The 15,709-nt window shown below is 43.1% G+C and overlaps 1 protein-coding gene across 2 annotated transcripts in view; it reads right to left on the bottom strand.

The window, feature by feature from the left end:
• Window positions 1–4,315: 4,315 nt before the first annotated feature.
• CRIP1 (cysteine rich protein 1) overlaps window positions 4,316–15,709 on the bottom strand; it is a 134,358-nt gene continuing 122,964 nt past the window's right edge. The window contains exon 5 of one of the 2 annotated variants that reach the window (XM_073609406.1): window positions 4,316–4,595. The gene's annotated coding sequence lies outside the window, so the exon portion shown is untranslated. The remainder of the gene's footprint in view (window positions 4,596–15,709) is intronic. The other variant, XM_073609405.1, reaches the window with a different exon arrangement.

The raw sequence follows: 15,709 nt of genomic DNA, 5'->3' as shown, positions 1-15,709 counted from the left end.
TTTTTTTAAAATTGTTGCTTTGGAGCAGGGATTTTTGGGGGGGGGTGGGTTCCTTCCCCCTCCCATTACACTTTCTAATCAAGGACAAGCGTGTGTGAACAACCACATTTTTTGTATGTAACTAGATTTATTACAGCTTTGAAGGGGTATGAATAGTTTGCACTTATAAAATATATATTTTGGGTCTGCAAAAGTCAAACATGAAGCAAAAATCAATCAATTTTTTTATTTCAACATTAGTATAAATATTTGTTACATTAATGTACTTGGGCCAAAAAATAAAAGGCATGGAAATGATGTTCCAGCATTTGACAATATAGTCTGAATGGCCCTGCTCAAAGGAGCTTACAATCTAGGACACTAAAAATTTGACACATTAAGCAAATCACATTATAAAAGCAGGGATACAAATCAAGCTAATAACAACCATGACAAACCTTTGTGGTGATCAGAAGTTCTCTCCCTAAACCTCTAAAAAGTTAAATGGCAGGATTATCATAAGCAAAAACAGACAAAATTAATACAAAAGCCAAAAAGGCAGCACACAAACTACATTGACACACACAGCAGGAATAAATTAGCAGGAACCTTCCTTTTCATCTAAACCAGGAAGTCCCCGAGTTACGAACGACTCCTACTTACGAACAGCCTCAAATGCCGGCCACTTGTGCTGCACGCTGGCCCTGGATACCTTTTGAGCACCTCCGGACACATCCCACACTGCCATACTATACCCCAGATAACATAACAAGCACCTGAAACATCCCACATCCATGCACACTTACGAACACTTACGAATGCAGTGTTCTGACCGGAAGTTACACTAATGCCGCGTACACACGGTCGGACTTTTCGTCTACAAAAGTCCAACGGACGCCGACGGACTAAAGCTGGCTGGTAATCCGATCGTGTGTGGGCTTCTCCGGACTTTCAGCAGACTTTTTCAGCCTCAAATCCGACGGACTTTAGATTTGAAACATGCTTCAAATCTTTACGTCGTAACTACGACGGACCCCGAAATCCGCTCGTCTGTGTGCTAGTCCGACGGACAAAAACCCATGCTAGGGCAGCTATTGGCTACTGGCTATGAACTTCCTTATTTTAGTCCGGTGTACGTCATCACGTACGAATCCGTCGGACTTTTGTGTGGTTGTGTGTAGGCAAGTCCGTTCGTTAGAAAGTCTGCTGCAAGTCCGCCGAAAGTCCGCAGGAAGTCTGTCGGACAGGCTGTCGGACTTTTGTAGACGAAAAGTCCGACCGTGTGTACGCGGCATTACAAATTCAGTGTTGCAACTTACGAACAACTTCGACTTATGAACAAACCTACAGTCCTTATTGTGTTCGTAACTCAAGGACTGCCTGTACATAGCAGTTGTAAGTCTAACATGTGAGATTTAGATGCAAGCAAACAAAAGCCTTAGTGAGGTGTGGGTCAGGAATTATACACGCACCCCAAAAAGACACAAAAAACATATCTATTGGTAACCCAATATACACACTGCAAAGAAAGATTCTGGCCTGTTCTTAGGCCAAACACCCACCACAAATGCAGGCCTTTAAATAACCTAGCTAGGATTGCTAACACACCCACCCAGTAAAGGATACACCCACCAGTGTAATTGATTCTGTCTCTTCATGTAGGCCTCAAATGCTCACACCTGTGCATCAGGAACACACACTTACCTTACAAATGAAAAAATGCATCAGCATAGATATCTGTGCAGGGTAAACCTCAAAATAACAAATGTCCAAGGCTCTGTCCATGATCAGTGATCCCAAAAATCTCCAAAATTAAACTTGTACGCTGTTGGGCATGTGGAGGGTCCAAAACAGGATATGACAACTTTGTGGGGGCTGCTTCACACAAATTGGTGACAAAGCGCATTCATCATTCATCATCAGCATACAACATTAAAAAATGTGTGCAGGATCACACCAGACTTATACATCCATACCTGGGACAAATCACCCCAGTTCTAGATGTGGTGCAAACGCACACTTGTTTGATTTATAATGTGATTTCTTGGGGTTCCATTATGTGAAACCCATCAAAAATGTCATCACTGGTGAAAAATAAACTTTTTTAGCACAACAGAGGAAGAACACGGAAACCTCTAGCCAGGTAGCTAGATTGTAATTCAAACTATTTATTTATTTTTATTTATTTCAGGTACTTATATAGCGCCGTCAGTTTACGCAGCGCTTTACATATACATTATACATTCACATCAGTCCCTACACCCACAAGGAGCTTACAATCTAAGGTCCCTAACTCACATTCATACATACTAGGGCCAATTTAGACAGGATCCAATTAACCTACCAGCATGTCTTTGGAGTGTGGGAGGAAACCGGAGTACCCGGAGGAAACCCACGCAGACACAGGGAGAACATGCAAACTCCAGGCAGGTAGTGTCGTGGTTGGGATTTGAACCAGCGACCCTTCTTAGTGCTAGGTGAGAGTGCTACCCACTACACCACTGTGCCGCCAAACTAAGAACCTCAATGCTGCTAGGCAGAAGTGCTAACCTGTTAGCCACCGTGCTGCTTCATGTTTGTAGGCTGCATCTTTGTGGTGTCAAACTGTCCTAAGTCCCAGGGGTGCAAGAAGTTAATCAATGCAGATGTACTGTGGAAAGCCAGAGAGACATTGAACAACATGTTTCTTGCACATGCCATCTGTTTTGAAGGCTGGTTATGTCTGATTACTGTCAGCATGCTGAGAGATAAACAGCTGTCATTTTGTGGGTTTTGGCTTGGTAAGAGGCTGCAATTTGTGCTGGTGGGGAAATGTTAAGGCTGATTATAGTCCTTGCCCATGAAAAACATATGACACAATTTACAATGGTGGTGGAACCCTCCTACACATAAATACTACATTTAGACATAATTTATGTAAAAACCTGAGTCAGGAATTATGTTTAATAACATAGGGAAAACAGACAACTTCTCTACATGAAGTGGCATATTTGGGATTCAAAACCAAGAACCTCAGTGCTGCTAGGCAGAAGTGCTACCCTGTTAGCCACTGTGCTGCCACATGTTGAACCCTCCTATACATAAATACACATAAATACTGCATTTCTTTGGAACAAATAGGTGGTGGAATTATATTAGTCAGGAGTTATTCTTCTTGATTTATTCTGTGATATTTGGTGGTTCTTGTTGTGCAAGTGTAGAATAGTGATGTTAGCCTCTGATTTTTGGGACTGACATTTTGATTTCTGATGTTGGTACACATATCACATTTTTTGGGCTCAAATTATGATCATTTGGAAATAAAAAAAAACACACAAAATTGTGACTCATTTTAAATTTGCATCAGCAATGGTATTGTTTGAGGTTTTTAAAGACACCTGTGTGAGTTTGGGTAAAGATTTTTGTTAGATTGACAGTAACAAGTGAGAGATAAAGAGAAAAATATATTTTACCAAAACATGAAAACATTACACTTTCTTGCATTCTTTAAAAAAAAATAGATAAAGAAGAAGCAACATTGTTTCAATGACCATTTATTTGAGAGAAAGATACTGTTCATCTCATCTCAAAATTAAAAGTATTTATTTGGGGAAAATACAAATGTACCATTAGAATCAATTGCTGAAACTTGCATTGGGCTACATAACTCTCATTTTCACTCTCAAAAAATGCTTTTTAACCCAACGCTCATTTTGGTACTTACTATACCTCTTACTAAAAAAAGGCATGGGAGTTAAAATGAGAGTAGTTTGCATGTCTGAGCATGCTGACACCTAGTTGTAAAGAGACGGAGAATTTATCCCTTCTCAGACTTTTAAAGATATTTTGGTGTATATATCATTTTTTAACACAGTTTAAAAGCAGATTATCTTTAAACAATATACCACATATTTAAGTACCATTTAGGTGATCATATCATGCTCTAAACATTATTTCCATGTGCAATACTCCAGGTTCTAGCAGAGTAAAGGTTTGGGTGCCATAGTAAATTTGGTTTTGGAGCATTTTTGCACCAGCGCTATTCTGTTTGGGCGCTAATTAACGTGATCGCAGTAATTTGAGCGCTAATTAGCGGTAATTAGCATGCAGCGCTATAGTAAATGACCCCCACAGTATTTTACTTGTTTAAATGTGACCCAATATAAACATGGCTCACCCCAGCTCTCAATAAGAAATGTAAGATTGGCAGAAAGTGCTTTTCAATAGCCCCTCGTCTTATCTTATGTACGCTTACAGCTATCAATGGAAATTTAACCAGCACATACATTTAAAAACATTAGTTACGGAGTCATATTTCTATCTTTAAATAATAAATAACACAATAAATAAGTCTGGCATTTTTTTAAAATCATTTTATTTTGTATCAACCATGTACACTTGTATAATGTTTATGGTTTATGAACAATAGTCATTTTTCAGTGGTATTACAGAAACAGGGCATTTTGATTTCATTATATTGTGATATTAACATTGGTTAACTAGAGGAAAAAGCACAAGACCACCATTTTTAGCATGTGTTTGTAATTGAAATGTAATCATCGTTATATCATCATGCAGTAGGAGATGAATGGATTTCTAGTAGATTCTGTATTCCTCCAGATTGTAAACCAACAGACCTATAAATTAGGTGATACGAATATAATTAGTGTACTACACAGAAAAATATTTAACACTGTAATATTTCTTTTTAAATTATTTGTAAAGTAGTTTTTGTGAAGCACTGCCACTGAGAAATTTCACAATGATTTCCTTGTCTTTCTTTTCACAGTGCTTCTTATTGCATAAACAAGAGTCGGTATACAATACTTGGGCATCTTAAATCAGTTTAAGATTTGAGTGTATGCTCCTCCCCTGAGGGAGTCACGAGACTCTGACTATATGAATTGGGAGGAGCCTATGAGCTCATGCTGCAAACAGGAAGTGTGCGGGTCGCTATCTTGCAAGAGACATTCCTATATATTTGCATGCAATCTGACGTGCACCAGCAAATGTGCACTTTTTCAGTTAAGTTTTTAATCTTGGGCTTTATTTTTAATAAAAATAATCTTAAATATACGGAAGCACCATACAGGTATATATCCTTTAAGATTCCTATACACAGCCACTGAAAATTTCCTGTGAATGGAGATGGCTTGAATGACATTCGAATACAGCAAAAGGAAACAACACTTCTGGTATACAGTATCATACCATGTTTAAAAGGGAAAGCGCATGAGACCTGATTTTTATTAGGTCAAACCAAAAGGTGGGAGTATCTATTGGAATGTTGGTGATGGGTTTTGCATAATACAAATTGGAGCGATTCACAAAAAGGTAGCAGTATTTATGGCACAAGTGACAGAAAATGATAATGGACACACTTTGATAACTGAAGGTTGTATTTCATAATTATTGTGGACTTGCACAGTTGATTCTTTTTTTTATGGATATATGATCTGTAGCAATATATAAGTTCATTAACATTTTTTTAATTCTTCGCAGCACTATTCATTATATTGTTTGTAGATTTTAGTGTATGCTGCTTCCGAAAGACTCATAGTTGGTACTTCTCCACTTCAAACCTCCACCTCAACTAAAACTGAATACAAATTAAGGTGGCATTCCAGCTTGCACCCTAACTAGCATTAAAACTGTCCCATTCCCCATCCTAGCTTATTAATACCTGTGTAAGAATGATACATATAGTTGCCTATTTTCAGGTCACACCAGTCAGGTCACTTGATCACAATCCTTTGTGTCAGCAGAAAAGAAGAGGACATGCTGACAATGAATGGGCCATTGAAGCCTATAGGTGACATCGCCACCGCAGGTTTTACCAGCTGTTTTCGGAGTAAGACCCGATTTGGGACTCTCTTGTGTACCTGCTCTTATAAGGATTTTCTGCTAAGAAGTTTGTCCTCCCAATAATTGCTATTATTGTTTTGGAGTATCCTGTAACAATAAACCCATCTTCTGTTCAAGATCTTCAGCAATAAATAATGGAGCCATTATTGTAGGTGTACAGTGGGGACAGAAAGTATTCAGACCCCCTTAAATTTTTCACTCTTTGTTATATTGCAGCCATTTGCTAAAATCATTTAAGTTCATTTTTTTTCCTCATTAATGTACACACAGCACCCCATATGGACAGAAAAACACAGAATTGTTGACATTTTTGCAGATTTATTAAAAAAGAAAAACAGAAATATCATATGGTCCTAAGTATTCAGACCCTTTGCTGTGACACTCATATATTTAACGCAGGTGCTGTCCATTTCTTCTGATCATCCTTGAGATGGTTCTACACCTTTATTTGAGTCCAGCTGTGTTTGATTATGCTGATTGGACTTGATTAGGAAAGCCACACACCTGTCTATTTAAGACCTTACAGCTCACAGTGCATGTCAGAGCAAATGAGAATCATGAGGTCAAAGGAACTGCCTGAAGAGCTCAGAGACAGAATTGTGGCAAGGCACAGACCTTGCCACGGTTACAAAAAAATTTCTGCTGCACTTCCTAAGAGCACAGTGGCCTCCATAATCCTTAAATGAAAGACGTTTGGGACAACCAGAACCCTTCCTAGAGCTGGCCGTCCGGCCAAACTGAGCTATCGGGGAGAAGAGCCTTGGTGAGAGAGGTAAAGAAGAACCAAAAGATCACTGTGGCTGAGCTCCAGAGATGCAGTCGGGAGATGGGAGAAAGTTTTAGAAAGTGAACCATCACTGCAGCCCTCCACCAGTCGGGGCTTTATGGCAGAGTGGCCCGACGGAATCCTCTCCTCAGTGCAAGAAACATGAAAGCCCGCATGGAGTTTGCTAAAAAACACCTGAAGGACTCCAAGATGGTGAAAAATAAGATTCTCTGGTCTGATGAGACCAAGATAGAACTTTTTGGCCTTAATTCTAAGCGGTACGTGTGGAGAAAACCAGGCACTGCTCATCACCTGTCCAATACAGTCCCAACAGTGAAGCATGGTGGTGGCAGCATCATGCTGTGGGGGTGTTTTTCAGCTGCAGGGACAGGACGACTGGCTGCAATCGAGGGAAAGATGAATGCGGCCAAGTACAGGCATATCCTGGACGAAAACCTGCTCAGGACCTCAGATTGGGCCGAAGGTTTAACTTCCAACAAGACAATGACCCTAAGCACGCAGCTAAAATAACGAAGGAGTGGCTTCACAACAACTCAGTGACTGTTCTTGAATGGCCCAGCCAGAGCCCTGACTTAAACCCAATTGAGCATCTCTGGAGAGACCTAAAAATGGCTGCCCACCAACGTTTACCATCCAACCTGACAGAACTGGAAAGGATCTGCAAGGAGGAATGGCAGAGGATCCCCAAATCCAGGTGTGAAAAACTTGTTGCATCTTTCCCAAAAAGACTCATGGCTGTGTGCTTCTACTAAATACTGAGCAAAGGGTCTGAATACTCAGGACCATGTGATATTTCAGTTTTTCTTTTTTTAATAAATCTGCAAAAATGTCAACAATTCTGTGTTTTTCTGTCAATATGGGGTGCTGTGGAAAAAAATGAACTTAAATGATTTTAGCAAATGGCTGCAATATAACAAAGAGTGAAAAATTTAAGGGGGTCTGAATACTTTCCGTCCCCACTGTACATGTGACTGGTGGCCTCTGTACTAGCAAGGGAGACCTAAGCATATCCTCAGTGGCCCCTCCAGGGGTAAGTGCTACAAACAATTGTTATTATATTATTATACAGGATTTATATAGCGCCAACAGTTTGTGCAGCGCTTTACAACATGGGGAAGACAGTACAGTTACAATACAATTCAATGCAGGAGGGATCAGAGGGCCCTGCTCGTTAGAGCTTACAATCTAGAAGGGAGGGTTAAGTGGAACAAAAGGTAATAGCTGTGGGGGATGATCAGATGGAGAAAATGAAAATATAGTTGTTATGTGTGGGCAGGATAGGCTTCTCTGAAGAGGAGGGTTTTCAGGGATTGTATAAAAGCTAATAGAGTAGGTAATCGGACAGATTGGGGTAAGGAGTTCCATAGGATTGGAGAGGCTCTGGAAAAGTCCTTGAGGCAAGCATGGGTGGAGGTGATGAGCGAGCTAGAGAGCAGGAGGTCTTGAGAAGAACAAAGAGAGCGATTAGGTTGGTATTTTGAGACTAGGTCAGTGATGTAGCTGGGAGCAGAGTTGTGGATGACTTTGTAAGTAGTTGTTAGTATTTTGAATTTAATTGGGTGAACGAAAGCCAATGGAGGGATTGACAGAGAGGGGTAGCAGACACAGAGCTGTTGGTAAGGTGGAAGAGTCTGGCAGCAGCATTCATAATGAGTTGAAGGGGGGATAGACTATGTAGAGGTAAGCCAATAAGGAGGGGATTGCAGTAGTCGAGGCGAGAGATGACCAGGGAGTGAATTAAGAGCTTTGTTGTGTCATTAGTTAGATTAGAAAGGGGCGTATTTTGGAGATGTTGCGATATTAAGGCGGCAAGATTTGGACAGTGATTGGATGTGGGGCTTAAAGGAGAGTTCAGAATCCAGGACTACACCTAGGACCTTGGCAAGCGGGTGTCAGGGCAGGGCTCAGCCCTTCCTTCTCTGAGCTGGCCGCTCAGCTGTTGGTTAATTGCCAGCTCCTTTCTCTTTACAGTGACTCAGCTGTTGATGATCTGCTCATCAGTCCTGGCTACTTAAAGCCGTTCAGCTCACTTCATCTCTGCCTTTGGTCACATCTCAGAGACTTTCTCCTGCGTTCCTGTTGAAGACCTGCTCGGCTGGCGTCCCTTCTGGCTCCTGATCCTGCTTGCTATACTACTATGTTGATCTCTGGCTCTCTGACATTGGCATTGGCTGACTACCCGATCTGGTTACTGAACTCTGGCTATGTATTGACTACGCTTACTCTGTTTACCTTTTTATTATTATTATTAAACAAGTGGGATTAACTGTACTTCTGTCTCGATCTGATTCATGGTTTCTGACAGCGGGGATGGACTTATGGTTGTTCCATCGGATTTGACAGAGAAATCAGGGGAAGAGGCATGTGAGGGAGGAAAAATGATAAGTTCGGTTTTGGATAGATTAGGTTTGAGGAAGTGGTGTGACATCCAGACTGATATATCTAATAGTAAATTAGTGGTACGTGAGGAGATTGAAGGAGTGAGCTGAGGGGTAGAGAAATAGATTTGGGTGTCATCAGCGTAGAGGTGGTATTGGAAGCCATGGGAGGCTATCAGTTGACCCAGGGAAGAGGTGTAGATTGAAAATAGGAGAGGTCCAAGAACAGAACCTTGGGGGACCCCAACAGAGAAAGGAAGAGGAGAGGAGGAAGTAGAATTGTAAGTAACACTAAAGGTGTGGTTGGATAAGTAGGAAGAGAACCAGTGAAAAGATCAAAGGAGTGGAATATTTTGAGGAGGAGGGATCAAAGGCAGCAGAGCGGTCCAGGAGTAGGAGTACAGAATAGTGTCCATTGGTTTTGGCCATTAGTAGATCGTTTGTTAGTTTTAGGAAAGCAGTTTCTGTGGAGTGTTGAGGACAAAATCCAAACTGAAGGGGATCAAGAAGGCTATTATCAGCAATGTGGTCGCTCAGTTGGTTGTAGACCAGACGTTCAAGGAGTTTGGATAAAAAGGGGAGCAAGGAGATGGCGCATAGGTTGTTAAGATTGGATGGGTCTAGTGAGGGCTTTTTAAGTATCAGGCTGACAAGTGCATGTTTTAGAGAATTGGGGAAGATGCCAGAAGAGAGGGAGAGATTGAAGATGTGGGTTAAAGAGTATAGAATAGAGCCAGAGGGTGAATGTAGCATTTGCGAGGGAACAAGATCCAGAGGGCAGGTGGATGGACGTTAGCAAGTAGTTTAGCAGCCTTGGCTATAGTGGTGGGGTTGAAAAAGGGAAGTAATGATTGTACATGTGTGCATGAAGTGTAAAGTGTGGAGGATATCTGAACAGTAGAGATCTCTTCGCAAATTGCATCAATCTTCTGTTTGAAGTGATTGGCGATCTCCTGGGCAGTGAGTGAGTTGGTGGGTGGAGGCAATGGAGGACGAAGTAGAGAGTTGAAGGTAGAGAGGAGTTGACAGGGACAGGATGATAAGGTGTTAATGAGAGAGATAAAATAGGTCTGCTTGGCAGTGAGGAGGCAGGAATTTTATTTTTGGAGGGCAGATTTATACTGGTTGAAATCTTTCTGAGATTTTGTCCTATGCCACAGGCACTCAAGAGCACGGCTGTGTTTTTTCAGACTTCTAGTGTCACCTGTTTTCCAAGGTTGAAGGAGACAGGGCCTGATTCTGTTTGTAGTGAGGGGAACCAGTGTGTCCAGTGAGGCTAGAGGTGAAGTCTTGTAGACAGAAGTGGCTAGGTTGGTGCAGGACAGGGGTGCGATTTTGTCATAGAGGTGGTCAGTAGCAGAGTAGAGAAGAGAAGGTTTGAGATGGCGTAGGTTTCTACATGTAACTGCTATGCAGTTAGAGGGAGAGGAAGTGGAGGAGAGGGAGAGAGTGAAACTAATAAGGTAGTGATCAGAGAAAGGGTAAGGATAGTTGGAGAGGTTGCACAGAGTGCAAAAGGTGAGAGAAAACAAGGTCAAGTGTATTGCCTTCAGAATAAGTTGAAGCATGTATCCATTGCTTCAGGTCAACGGAGGAGGTTAGACTGAGAAGTTGATCTGCATAAGGCTGGAAAGGGATATAAAGCAATCTCAAATTAGGCATCCATTAGGAGACAGTTAGACAAATTGTCTATAAATGGAGACAGTTTAGTACAGTGGCTACTCTTCCTAGAAATGAGTGCCTAGCCAAGATGAGTCCCAAGGCACAACATAGAATCCTCAATGAGGTAAAGAAGAAATAACAAGTAATAGCTAAAGGCTTGAAGACATCACTGGAACTGGCAAACATCCCAGGTCATGAGTCTTCAGTAAGTCTTTTAAAAGGCAAGGTGTTCATGGCAGAACAACACAGAGGAAGCTGCTGCTCTCCATAAAAAAAAACAACAAAAAAAACAAGCTGCAAGCCTGAAGTTTGCTAAAGAGCACATTGGCAAACTGCAACGCTGCTGGAAAAAGGTTTTGTGGACTGATTAAATAAAAGTTGAATTGTTTAGGATGAATACTATGTATGGCGCAAAAAGGGCACAGCTTACCAATATCAAAATATCATCTAATGGTGGAGTATGATGGAGGGAACATCATGATCTGGGCTTACTTCGCTGTCTCAGGGACTAGACCACTTGCCAATGAGGGGAAAAGGCATTCTCAAGTTTACCAAAATATCTTACAGGATAATGTCAGAGTGGCTGTTTGCCAGCTGATGCTTAGTAGAAGTTGGGTGATGCAGCCAGACAATGACCCTAAGCATCAAATTAAAACCACCACAGACTGGCTTCAGAATAAAAAAAATATGCTTTTTAGAGTGGCCCAGTCAGGGCCCAGATCTTAACCCCATAGAGATACTGTGGAATGATCTCAAGAGATCTGTTCACACCAGACATCCTACAAATATGTCTGAGCTGAAGCAGTTTTGTAAGGAGAAATTGTCCAAAATTCCTCCTAAACATTGTGCAGGTCTGATCCAGAGCTACCGAATGTACTTGATTGAAGTCATTGCTGCCAACCGAGGTTCGACCAGCTATCAACGCTAAGGGCTTGCTTACTTTTTTCTCCAGCACTGTGAATGTTTAATGGGTTTCTGCTTTAAAGTCACAACCTTCTGTGGCTGTAAAAGTTAACGAGACCAGATCTGACTTCTTTCACATTTCCCCCCTTAAATTCATACTGACATTGGAACCCTTCATCTGCATGGTTTGTGGTGACCCCAATATTGCCGGTTATCATAAACCCTCGGGAGACCATAAGGTGGTGGCTTTTACAAAGCTGAAGACAGCTGATATATATTAAACTTATGCAGGGAGATTTGTTTCATCCCTGTGTATCATCTGAGGCTGTTCACTTCACTGGTTATATGTGAGGTTTTACATCCACTTTAACATCTCTGTGGACCCTGACGTAATCTGAAGTCTCCGGCCTACTTTTCCCTTTCGATGGGCTTCTGAGGCGATCAGATTACTATGCACCAATATCACTTCTGACTAGTCCAAGTTGTATGGAACCAATTTTGAGCCACTTCTTCTCAAGTTGAAAGAAGACTTAGACCCCTTTCACACTGGGGCGGTTTGCAGGCGGTATTGCGCTAAAAATAGAGCCTGCAAACCGCCCCTAAACAGCCTCCGCTGTTTGTTCAGTGTGAAAGCCCAAGGGCTTTCACACTGAAGCGGTGCGCTGGCAGGACGGTGAAAAAAGTCCTGCAAACCGCTTCTTTGGAGCGGTGAAGGAGCGGTGTATTCACCGCTCCTAAACCGCTCCTGCCCATTGAAATCAATGGGACAGCGCGGCTATACCGCGGTAATACCACGGCTATAGCCGCGCTGTACGAGTGATTTTAACCCAAGAATTTAGCTGCAAGAACGATGGTACAGCAGCGCTAAAAATAGCGCTGTTGTACCGCCGACACCCCCACCGCCCCAGTGTGAAAGGGGCCTAAATGCACTGGCATTCCTTAACATGGTTTAGCTGTTGCAGTGCTCTCAAAGAGTCTTCTTTCTAATACAAACCCTTCCCAGACATCTCCCGCCTCCCCTCTTTCGCAACTATTGGCTCCCAGTTCTGAAACTTTGTCTGGTTATATAAGAAACCATGTCAGACATTGCAGAGTTTATCTCTACCTAAGGTCTCTGGGGGCCTCGCCCTTTCAGATATTCGGGCTTATTATTGAGCCATACATCTCACCAGGACTGTTGATTGGCATTGCCATGGTGAAGCTAAGCTTTGGGTCTCCATGGAACTGGAAGACTCTCAGGGTACTGCTTTGAATTGGCCTTGGATATCTTCCCCCATACCTAGGGAGCTGTGCGTGCATCCTACCCTTGGTAGTACCTTACAGGTCGCATGGGAAGCATTTCAAAGCTCCTCAATTTCTCCACTTCCCTCACCTATGATTGCCATCTTAGGTAATCCCAAATTCACTCCAGCCTTCATGGTGGGTAGTTTCATCGTCTCAAAACTCATGGCTATACTCACCTGTCAGACTTCCTCACATCAGCAGGGACTTTGATTTCCTCCAATCTGGCCCGCCTTACTGACCTTCCCCTGGAATTTTGGGGTGGATTTCAGTTGTGCTACTTTCTCGACATCGGTCCCATACCTCAGGCATTATTCATCTGCTTACCTGCTTTGAATCCTTATGCCACAGAGGGGAACCAATACGTCATTCTCTCTCCTTGCTATATGCCTCTCTGAATCACCCTGAGGAGGACCATGTTCCGATCTGGGTCTGAGCCTTACCCCCGTTTAAAGAAAAAAGATTCTCCATTATGCTCAAAAGTCATCCATTGCTACGAGGATACAGGAGACTAGTTATAAAATCCTCACCAGATGGTACAGGTTCCCCAACAAACTTTACCATAAATTCCTGAGGTCCCAGACTCTGTTGGCGCTGTGGTGCAGCTGGTGGGACCATGCTCCACATTTTCTGGAAATGTCCTAAAATTCAACAGTTCTAGCAAGATCTAACTGCTGTCATTAAACAACTTACGGCTATTGAACAGCATGCTAACCCTGCGGCCTGCTAATTGCATTTGATGGAGCGACCCGTTAAAAAATACAAATCCTCTCTCACAATGCAACTCCTAAACAATGCCAAGGCCTGTATTCCGCTTCACTGGAGAGATACTGACCCCCCTACGAAAGCTCTTTGGTTCGATAAATTTAACAACTTACAGGACATGGAAGAACTTACAGCCACACTGCGCAACACGGAAGAGTTGTGTACCGAAACCTGGAGGCCGCGGAAATATTTTGTGTATTCTGATGCCTACCTTAATGAGCTTTCCGACTCCCAATGAGCTGAGACCGTCCCCCTGCCCAAGCACAGCCGAGCCCAGCTGAGGTGAGCTGAGACCACCCCCCTGCCCGAGCACAGCCGAGGTGATCTGAGACTGCCCCCCTGCCCGAGCACAGCAGAGGTGAGCTGACTCTGCCCCCCCACCCGAGCATAGCCGAGCCCAGCCAAGGTGATCTGAGACCGCCCCCCTGCACGAGCCCAGCTGAGGTGAGCTGAGACCGCCCCCCTGCCCGAGCACAGCTGAGGTGATCTGAGACCGCCCCCCTGCACGAGCACAGCCGAGGTGAGCTGACACTGCCCCCCGCCCAAGTATAGCCGAGCCCAGCAGAGGTGAGCCGATACTGCCCCCCTGCCCGCGCCCGACCAAGGTGAGCTGAGGCCACCCCCCGCCCGAACACAGTCGAGCCCAGCCGAGGTGAGCCGAGACCACCCCCGCCGAGTGGAGACTGCCCCTGCCAGTCAATTCAACGGCGCTTTATGGGAGACAGTATTTGTGCGGCCGTTGGGACTTGGGAGGAGGTGTGGGCTTTTTTTCGTGTGGGGGGCAGCTTTTTTGCCACCCCCGCAACCACTTTAATAAGGGAAGAACATTCAAACAGAAGGAACATGCTATGAGAGACTTCTGCACCGTGTGCAGTCTATGGAGAATCTTGTGCAAACAGCTGATGAATGAGTGTTTGGCTGAACAAACCTCCAGCCACAGAGTGAGTCAAACTTTTAGCAGTGGAATTATCACTGCTAAATGTGACAGTTTCCTCCTGGTGGTTAGGGAGCCGATACCCACTGATGTCCTAACAACTAGTGATTCATCCTTGCCCATCCTTGTCAGCCAGGGATCTGTGATTGATAGGTGAATGTAAACAGAGGGGATAATAAGAAAAAAAAGACAGCATGAGGTCCCCCTAAACGTTCCTACTAGTCTGGTAAAATTTATAGGGGGATTCTCAGGTAAAAAAAAATGAAAAAAAAATGTGAACCCCCCAAATCCATACCAAAATGGGAAGGGGGGGGAGTACCATGCCAGGGGGGACTCCCTGGCAAAGCACCTTGCCCATATGTTGATGAGGCCAGGGGACTTTTCCCTACATCCTTTGTGCAGTGGTTGCGGGGGTCCATGTGTAGAGGCTTTATTGAAATCCTTTAACATTAAGAGGGCCTTCAGATACCATCACCCCATATCACCCTAAAAAAAAAAAAAAAAGCCACACCCAAATGTTTGACAAGTCCTTTAGTAAAAAAAAAAAAGTTCCACCAACGATGTACATCCATCATGACATCCAGCAATGCTGGTCCACGTCAATTACAATGAACAATGTGGGGAGTTCCCCTTACAGTGTCCTATTAGGGAGTTCCCTTCACTGCATGTCCTGTAGACTAAACATGAAGTAAGCTGAAACCTCTCCAAAGTAAGGGACACCCACCTTAGACCATGATTATAGGACCTCTATTCCTTTTCTGGCTGTGTGTTTGCTTTTTAAAAAACTCTAACTGACCTTTGCAGCTCCAAGACATGAAGTAAAGGGAAATCTCCCCAATGGGACACAGTTAGTGAAGAAAAAAAAATCTTGACAGGGGTTGACCCCTAGTCTATACAAAATGGAAAAGAAAAGTTTTGGCTTAAGGTTCAAAGCAGAAAAGCAAGTTAGGTTGTAGTCGTTTTTTCAACAGCTTAGCACCACCTGTATTTCCATATTAGAAGGTTGCCAATTCACTGTTACAAAAGAAAGCTGAGCTGCAACTGTTGTATCTCTACTGAGAACTCTGAGTCACACGTTCATATCCAACAACCTGAAGTGTATTGAGTATACCATAGCAGATAGACCAGCATACTATACAAGAAAAATTGTTTTTTGTTTTTTTTCTTAGTCTAAAC

Source organism: Aquarana catesbeiana, linkage group LG13, assembly GCF_042186555.1.
Source record: "Aquarana catesbeiana isolate 2022-GZ linkage group LG13, ASM4218655v1, whole genome shotgun sequence".
Taxonomy (NCBI): Eukaryota; Metazoa; Chordata; class Amphibia; order Anura; family Ranidae; genus Aquarana; species Aquarana catesbeiana.
Note: the sequence above shows the minus strand (reverse complement) of the source record. Positions and strands in the feature narration are given on the sequence as shown.